This window comes from Zeugodacus cucurbitae, unplaced genomic scaffold (assembly GCF_028554725.1).
Source record: "Zeugodacus cucurbitae isolate PBARC_wt_2022May unplaced genomic scaffold, idZeuCucr1.2 ctg00000024.1, whole genome shotgun sequence".
Lineage (NCBI taxonomy): Eukaryota > Metazoa > Arthropoda > Insecta > Diptera > Tephritidae > Zeugodacus > Zeugodacus cucurbitae.
The window spans coordinates 267501-275000 of NW_026530835.1; the positions used below are offsets into that span (position 1 = coordinate 267501).

The following is a 7500-nucleotide window of genomic DNA, read 5'->3' on the forward strand; positions in this document are numbered from 1 at the left end:
ATGAATTCATACAAGTTAAAAATTTTCATATAAATACTAAATAATTTTCATATAGATACTAAGTTAATGAATTCATACAAGTTAAAAATTTTCATATAAATACTAAATAATTTTCATATAGATACTAAGTTAATGAATTCATACAAGTTAAAAATTTTCATATAAATACTAAATAATTTTCATATAGATACTAAGTTAATGAATTCATACAAGTTAAAAATTTTCATATAAATACTAAATAATTTTCATATAGATACTAAGTTTATGAATTCATACAAGTTAAAAATTTTCATATAAATACTAAATAATTTTCATATAGATACTAAGTTTATGAATTCATACAAGTAAATAATTTTCATATAAATACTAAATAATTTTCATATAGATACTAAGTTAATGAATTCATACAAGTTAAAAATTTTCATATAAATACTAAATAATTTTCATATAGATACTAAGTTAATGAATTCATACAAGTTAAAAATTTTCATATAAATACTAAATAATTTTCATATAGATACTAAGTTAATGAATTCATACAAGTTAAAAATTTTCATATAAATACTAAATAATTTTCATATAGATACTAAGTTAATGAATTCATACAAGTTAAAAATTTTCATATAAATACTAAATAATTTTCATATAGATACTAAGTTTATGAATTCATACAAGTAAATAATTTTCATATAAATACTAAATAATTTTCATATAGATACTAAGTTTATGAATTCATACAAGTAAATAATTTTCATATAAGTACTAAGTGTATGAATTCATACAACTAAATAATTTTCATATAAGTACAAAAAATTTAAAAAAAAAAATAAATGTTAAGCTATTTTTGATGTTGTAATATTTCTTATAAGCATAATGCTCATAGAAAATGATATAAATTACTTGTATATATATGAATTTAAAACTTTTATATGGTTAAAAAGATTTTCTCCATACGATTTCCGGTTGGTGAGGTGTACGTGGCAGAAAACATATATGTTGTATGAAACTTCAACATTAGTACTTGTATGAAAATTTTAATACTTGTATGAAATTGCATACTTAGTACTTATATGAAAATTATTTTCATATATTTATAAAAGTATTTAAGTGTAATATATAAATGAGAGCAAAAAAATTTATTCCTGGTTTGCTACAGTTGGTTTAAATAGAAATAATTTTGTTAATAATGAAATGTTATTAATTGAGATTATTCTTCTATACCTAACATAATGTAGTCGTTTTTTTTTTTAATTTAACTTTTTTTGGGGTTTGTTCTTCTATTCACATAAAATATATGTGGGTAAAGAATAAAATTCAATAAAGTTAAATATTTATATTATTACGCTCGAATACTTTCATATCATATATGAAATAAAATGAAAAATAATTGAATTGAAATTATTAATTTCAAATCAAAAGAAAAACGTATATACTCTTAAAAAAAGATATATACACTATATGCATTGAAATAAAGTAAAATGTATAAAAAATGATATTATTTGAAAGTTTAACAAATACAAGAAGAAACATCGTCCTTACATTAATAATTATATTATATATGTATAGAGAACGAAAATTCTTTCTCACGATAAGATACACAGTCTCAAAGTCCGAATAAGACCGCAATAAATAATACAATAATATGAAATTTAAATGACATGAAGTAAATTATTTAATCCGACCATAGTAGAAGAAATTTCATAATTATTTATTGTCGCGATTTCGTTCTCCTTTGCATTGTGTATATGTCGTGTACTTAATTTTCAAATATTGAAAATATCATTATAAAAATTTATATAGTATAAAAAATATTATATAAATGAATAAAAAATATTATTCTGGTTGATCCTGCCAGTAGTTATATGCTTGTCTCAAAGATTAAGCCATGCATGTCTAAGTACAAACAAATTAAAAGTGAAACCGCAAAAGGCTCATTATATCAGTTATGGTTCCATAGATCGTTAACAGTTACTTGGATAACTGTGGTAATTCTAGAGCTAATACATGCAAAATAAACACGGACCTTTTGGAACGTGTGCTTTTATTAGGCTAAAACCAAGCGATCGTAAGATCGTTATATTGGTTGAACTCTAGATAACTTGCAGATCGTATGGTCTCGTACCGACGACAGATCTTTCAAATGTCTGCCCTATCAACTTTTGATGGTAGTATCTAGGACTACCATGGTTGCAACGGGTAACGGGGAATCAGGGTTCGATTCCGGAGAGGGAGCCTGAGAAACGGCTACCACATCTAAGGAAGGCAGCAGGCGCGTAAATTACCCACTCCCAGTTCGGGGAGGTAGTGACGAAAAATAACAATACAGGACTCATATCCGAGGCCCTGTAATTGGAATGAGTACACTTTAAATCCTTTAACAAGGACCTATTGGAGGGCAAGTCTGGTGCCAGCAGCCGCGGTAATTCCAGCTCCAATAGCGTATATTAAAGTTGTTGCGGTTAAAACGTTCGTAGTTGAATTTGTGCTTCATACGGGTAGTACAGCTATAATTGTGGTATGTACATTACCTTATGTATGCAAGCGTATTACCGGTGGAGTTCTTATATGTAATTAATACAATGTATTTTTTATATATTCCTCCTATTTAAACCTGCTTCAGTGCTCTTCATCGAGTGTTGTTGTGGGCCGGTACAATTACTTTGAACAAATTAGAGTGCTTAAAGCAGGCTCCAAATGCCTGAATATTTTGTGCATGGAATAATGAAATAAGACCTCTGTTCTACTTTCATTGGTTTTTAGATCAAGAGGTAATGATTAATAGAAGCAGTTTGGGGGCATTAGTATTACGACGCGAGAGGTGAAATTCTTGGACCGTCGTAAGACTAACTTAAGCGAAAGCATTTGCCAAAGATGTTTTCATTAATCAAGAACGAAAGTTAGAGGTTCGAAGGCGATCAGATACCGCCCTAGTTCTAACCATAAACGATGCCAGCTAGCAATTGGGTGTAGCTACTACTATGGCTCTCTCAGTCGCTTCCCGGGAAACCAAAGCTTTTGGGCTCCGGGGGAAGTATGGTTGCAAAGCTGAAACTTAAAGGAATTGACGGAAGGGCACCACCAGGAGTGGAGCCTGCGGCTTAATTTGACTCAACACGGGAAAACTTACCAGGTCCGAACATAAGCGTGTAAGACAGATTGATAGCTCTTTCTCGAATCTATGGGTGGTGGTGCATGGCCGTTCTTAGTTCGTGGAGTGATTTGTCTGGTTAATTCCGATAACGAACGAGACTCAAATATATTAAATAGATGCTTTCAGGATTATGGTGTTGAAGCTTATATAGCCTTCATTCATGAGTTCATCTTGAATGTGCAAGTGTTTGAATGTGTTTATATAAGTGGAGCCGTACCTGTTGGTTTGTCCCATTATAAGGACACTAGCTTCTTAAATGGACAAATTGCGTCTAGCAGTAACGAGATTGAGCAATAACAGGTCTGTGATGCCCTTAGATGTCCTGGGCTGCACGCGCGCTACAATGAAAGTATCAACGTGTATTTCCTAGACCGAGAGGTCCGGGTAAACCGCTGAACCACTTTCATGCTTGGGATTGTGAACTGAAACTGTTCACATGAACTTGGAATTCCCAGTAAGTGTGAGTCATTAACTCGCATTGATTACGTCCCTGCCCTTTGTACACACCGCCCGTCGCTACTACCGATTGAATTATTTAGTGAGGTCTCCGGACGTGATCACTGTGACGCCTTGTGTTTCACGGTTGTTTCGCAAAAGTTGACCGAACTTGATTATTTAGAGGAAGTAAAAGTCGTAACAAGGTTTCCGTAGGTGAACCTGCGGAAGGATCATTATTGTGTTCCTATCCGTAAATATTATAAAAAAACAAACAAACAAACAAACAAACAAACAAACAAAAAAAGAATAAAAAAGAAAAATTATTTTCTTTTTTTTCTTTTCATTCATTTATTTGAATGTTTTTCTTTTTTTTCTTTTTTTTTTTACTCCTTGTATTGTAGTATAATGAAAATTATATCGCATACATTGTATTTGAACGCAACAAACCTTTAAACATATATAGTTGTACTTATTATTTATAAAAATAATATAAATGATAAGTTAATTTGTTCTCATTAACGTGTAATTCCTTAAAAATATATAGAAATTAAATAAAATGTAATAAAAAAGGAATTACTGTTTTTGTTGGACTAAGACATGCGCAACTTGTAAATGTTTGGGTTGAAAATTACAATTTATTGAAAGATGTTTTAAAATAATTTATATATTATATACGAAAACGAAATGTTATTCTTTCAATAAATTAAAAACTCTTGACGTTAAATTAAAATAAACAAAAAATTATCACTCTAAGCGGTGGATCACTCGGCTCATGGGTCGATGAAGAACGCAGCTAACTGTGCGTCATCGTGTGAACTGCAGGACACATGAACATCGACATTTTGAACGCATATTGCAGTCCATGCTGTTATGTACTTTAATTAATTTTAAAGTGCTGCTTGGACTACATATGGTTGAGGGTTGTAAGACTATGCTAAATTAGTTGCTTATTCTTTTAGTCAATTAAAAGAATTTAAGCACATGGTATATTACTGGATTGTATTTTTCAATCCATAATATTAATAGCATAAAAAGAAATATAGAAAATATATTCTTGAACACCTCATATTTGAACGAAATTTTATAATAAATAAGAATCTTAGTATTCCCAAAAACAATAAAATTTCAATATTATTATTTCAAATAATATATACATTTAGAGGAACGTCTAGCATAAAATATTATTTTATTCTAGGATTGCCTTAAATGTAAAAAACCAAGAAAATAATATTGTTGTTATAATGAAGTAAGTAGTACGGGATGAAAAGATTGAATATTTATTATTAAGAAAATTATATTGGTGTTAAGAAATAATTATGTATGTTTCTTTAAAATAGCAAAAAGCTAAAATATAAAATAAATATAAATATTTTTATACAACCTCAACTCATATGGGACTACCCCCTGAATTTAAGCATATTAATGAGGGGAGGAAAAGAAACTAACAAGGATTTTCTTAGTAGCGGCGAGCGAAAAGAAAATAGTTCAGCACTAAGTCACTTTGTCTATATGGCAAATGTGAGATGCAGTGTATGGAATATCTTAATATCTAGTATGAGAAATTAACGATTTAAGTCCTTCTTAAATGAGGCCATTTACCCATAGAGGGTGCCAGGCCCGTATAACGTTAATGATTACTAGAAAGATATTTCCAAAGAGTCGTGTTGCTTGATAGTGCAGCACTAAGTGGGTGGTAAACTCCATCTAAAACTAAATATAACCATGAGACCGATAGTAAACAAGTACCGTGAGGGAAAGTTGAAAAGAACTCTGAATAGAGAGTTAAATAGTACGTGAAACTGCTTAGAGGTTAAGCCCGATGAACCTGAATATCCATTATGAAAAATTCATCATTATAACTGTGATATTTATAATATTATAGTAATAGTGTGCATTTTTTTCATATAAGGACATTGTAATCTATTAACATAATAAAATATTTATCAAAAGATCATTGGTGTTAAGTTTATTCAAATTAATTTGCTTTTAGCTTATTAACATAGAATAAATACTGATGATTTGATAAAGTGTTGATAGATTTTACATATATAATGCTTAAATTCTTTTGAATTTTACAATAATATTATTATCATTGATTTTAATATTAATTGTATGCATTTATATGATTAACAATGCGAAAGATTCAGGATACCTTCGGGACCCGTCTTGAAACACGGACCAAGGAGTCTAACATATGTGCAAGTCATTGGGTTATATTAAACCTAATGGCGAAATTAACTTAACTTTTATATAATGGGATTAATTTTTAGTGAAATATTTTACTATTAATTCAATCCCGGGGCGTTCCATATAGTTATGTATAATGATAATTTATTATTATTTATACCTCTAACTGGAGCGTACCTTGAGCATATATGCTGTGACCCGAAAGATGGTGAACTATACTTGATCAGGTTGAAGTCAGGGGAAACCCTGATGGAAGACCGAAACAGTTCTGACGTGCAAATCGATTGTCAGAATTGAGTATAGGGGCGAAAGACCAATCGAACCATCTAGTAGCTGGTTCCCTCCGAAGTTTCCCTCAGGATAGCTGGTGCATTTAAATATTATGTAAAATAATCTTATCTGGTAAAGCGAATGATTAGAGGCCTTAGGGTCGAAACGACCTTAACCTATTCTCAAACTTTAAATGGGTAAGAACCTCACCTTTCTTGATATGAAGGTTGAGGTTATGATATAATGTGCCCAGTGGGCCACTTTTGGTAAGCAGAACTGGCGCTGTGGGATGAACCAAACGTAATGTTACGGTGCCCAAATTAACAACTCATGCAGATACCATGAAAGGCGTTGGTTGCTTAAAACAGCAGGACGGTGGACATGGAAGTCGTAATCCGCTAAGGAGTGTGTAACAACTCACCTGCCGAAGCAACTAGCCCTTAAAATGGATGGCGCTTAAGTTGTATACCTATACATTACCGCTAAAGTACATGATTTATAATACAATTTCGGTTGGATTATAAATTTTGAAACTTTAGTGAGTAGGAGGGTACAATGGTGTGCTTAGAAGTGTTTGGCGTAAGCCTGCATGGAGCCGCCATTGGTACAGATCTTGGTGGTAGTAGCAAATAATCGAATGAGACCTTGGAGGACTGAAGTGGAGAAGGGTTTCGTGTGAACAGTGGTTGATCACGAGTTAGTCGGTCCTAAGTTCAAGGCGAAAGCCGAAAATTTTCAAGTTTTAATGAATTGTTGAGAATATATAATTATTATGTTTTCTTCATAGTAATTAAACACTTGAATAATTTTGAACGAAAGGGAATACGGTTCCAATTCCGTAACCTGTTGAGTATCCGTTTGTTATTAAAAATGGGCCTTGTGCTCATCCTGGCAACAGGAACGACCATAAAGAAGCCGTCGAGAGGTATCGGAAGAGTTTTCTTTTCTGTTTTATAGTCGTACTACCATGGAAGTCTTTCGAAGAGAGATATGGTAGATGGACTAGAAGAGCATGACATTTACTGTTGTGTCGATATTTTCTCCTCGGACCTTGAAAATTTATGGTGGGGTTACGCAAACTTCTCAACAGGCCGTACCAATATCCGCAGCTGGTCTCCAAGGTGAAGAGTCTCTAGTCGATAGAATAATGTAGGTAAGGGAAGTCGGCAAATTAGATCCGTAACTTCGGGATAAGGATTGGCTCTGAAGATTGAGATAGTCGGGCTTGATTGGGAAGCAATACCATGGTTTATGTACTCGTTCTGGGTAAATAGAGAATTTCGGTTCTTGTTCCCCGGATAGTAGTTACGTAGCCAATTGTGGAACTTTCTTGCTAAAATTTTATAAGAATTATATCGCAAGATATATATTCTTATTTAATTATAACGATTATCAATTAACAATCAATTCAGAACTGGCACGGACTTGGGGAATCCGACTGTCTAATTAAAACA

The 7500-nt window shown here is 31.9% G+C and overlaps 2 non-coding genes and 1 pseudogene across 2 annotated transcripts; all 3 read left to right on the forward strand.

Moving 5' to 3' along the window:
* The first annotated feature begins 1835 nt into the window (after nt 1-1835).
* LOC128923696 (small subunit ribosomal RNA) lies at nt 1836-3825 on the forward strand. Its single transcript, XR_008472434.1, has one exon. It is a non-coding gene; the product is annotated as a small subunit ribosomal RNA (ribosomal RNA).
* A 509-nt stretch (nt 3826-4334) lies between these two features.
* LOC128923669 (5.8S ribosomal RNA) lies at nt 4335-4513 on the forward strand. Its single transcript, XR_008472407.1, has one exon. It is a non-coding gene; the product is annotated as a 5.8S ribosomal RNA (ribosomal RNA).
* A 453-nt stretch (nt 4514-4966) lies between these two features.
* LOC128923648 (large subunit ribosomal RNA) overlaps nt 4967-7500 on the forward strand; it is a 4771-nt pseudogene continuing 2237 nt past the window's right edge.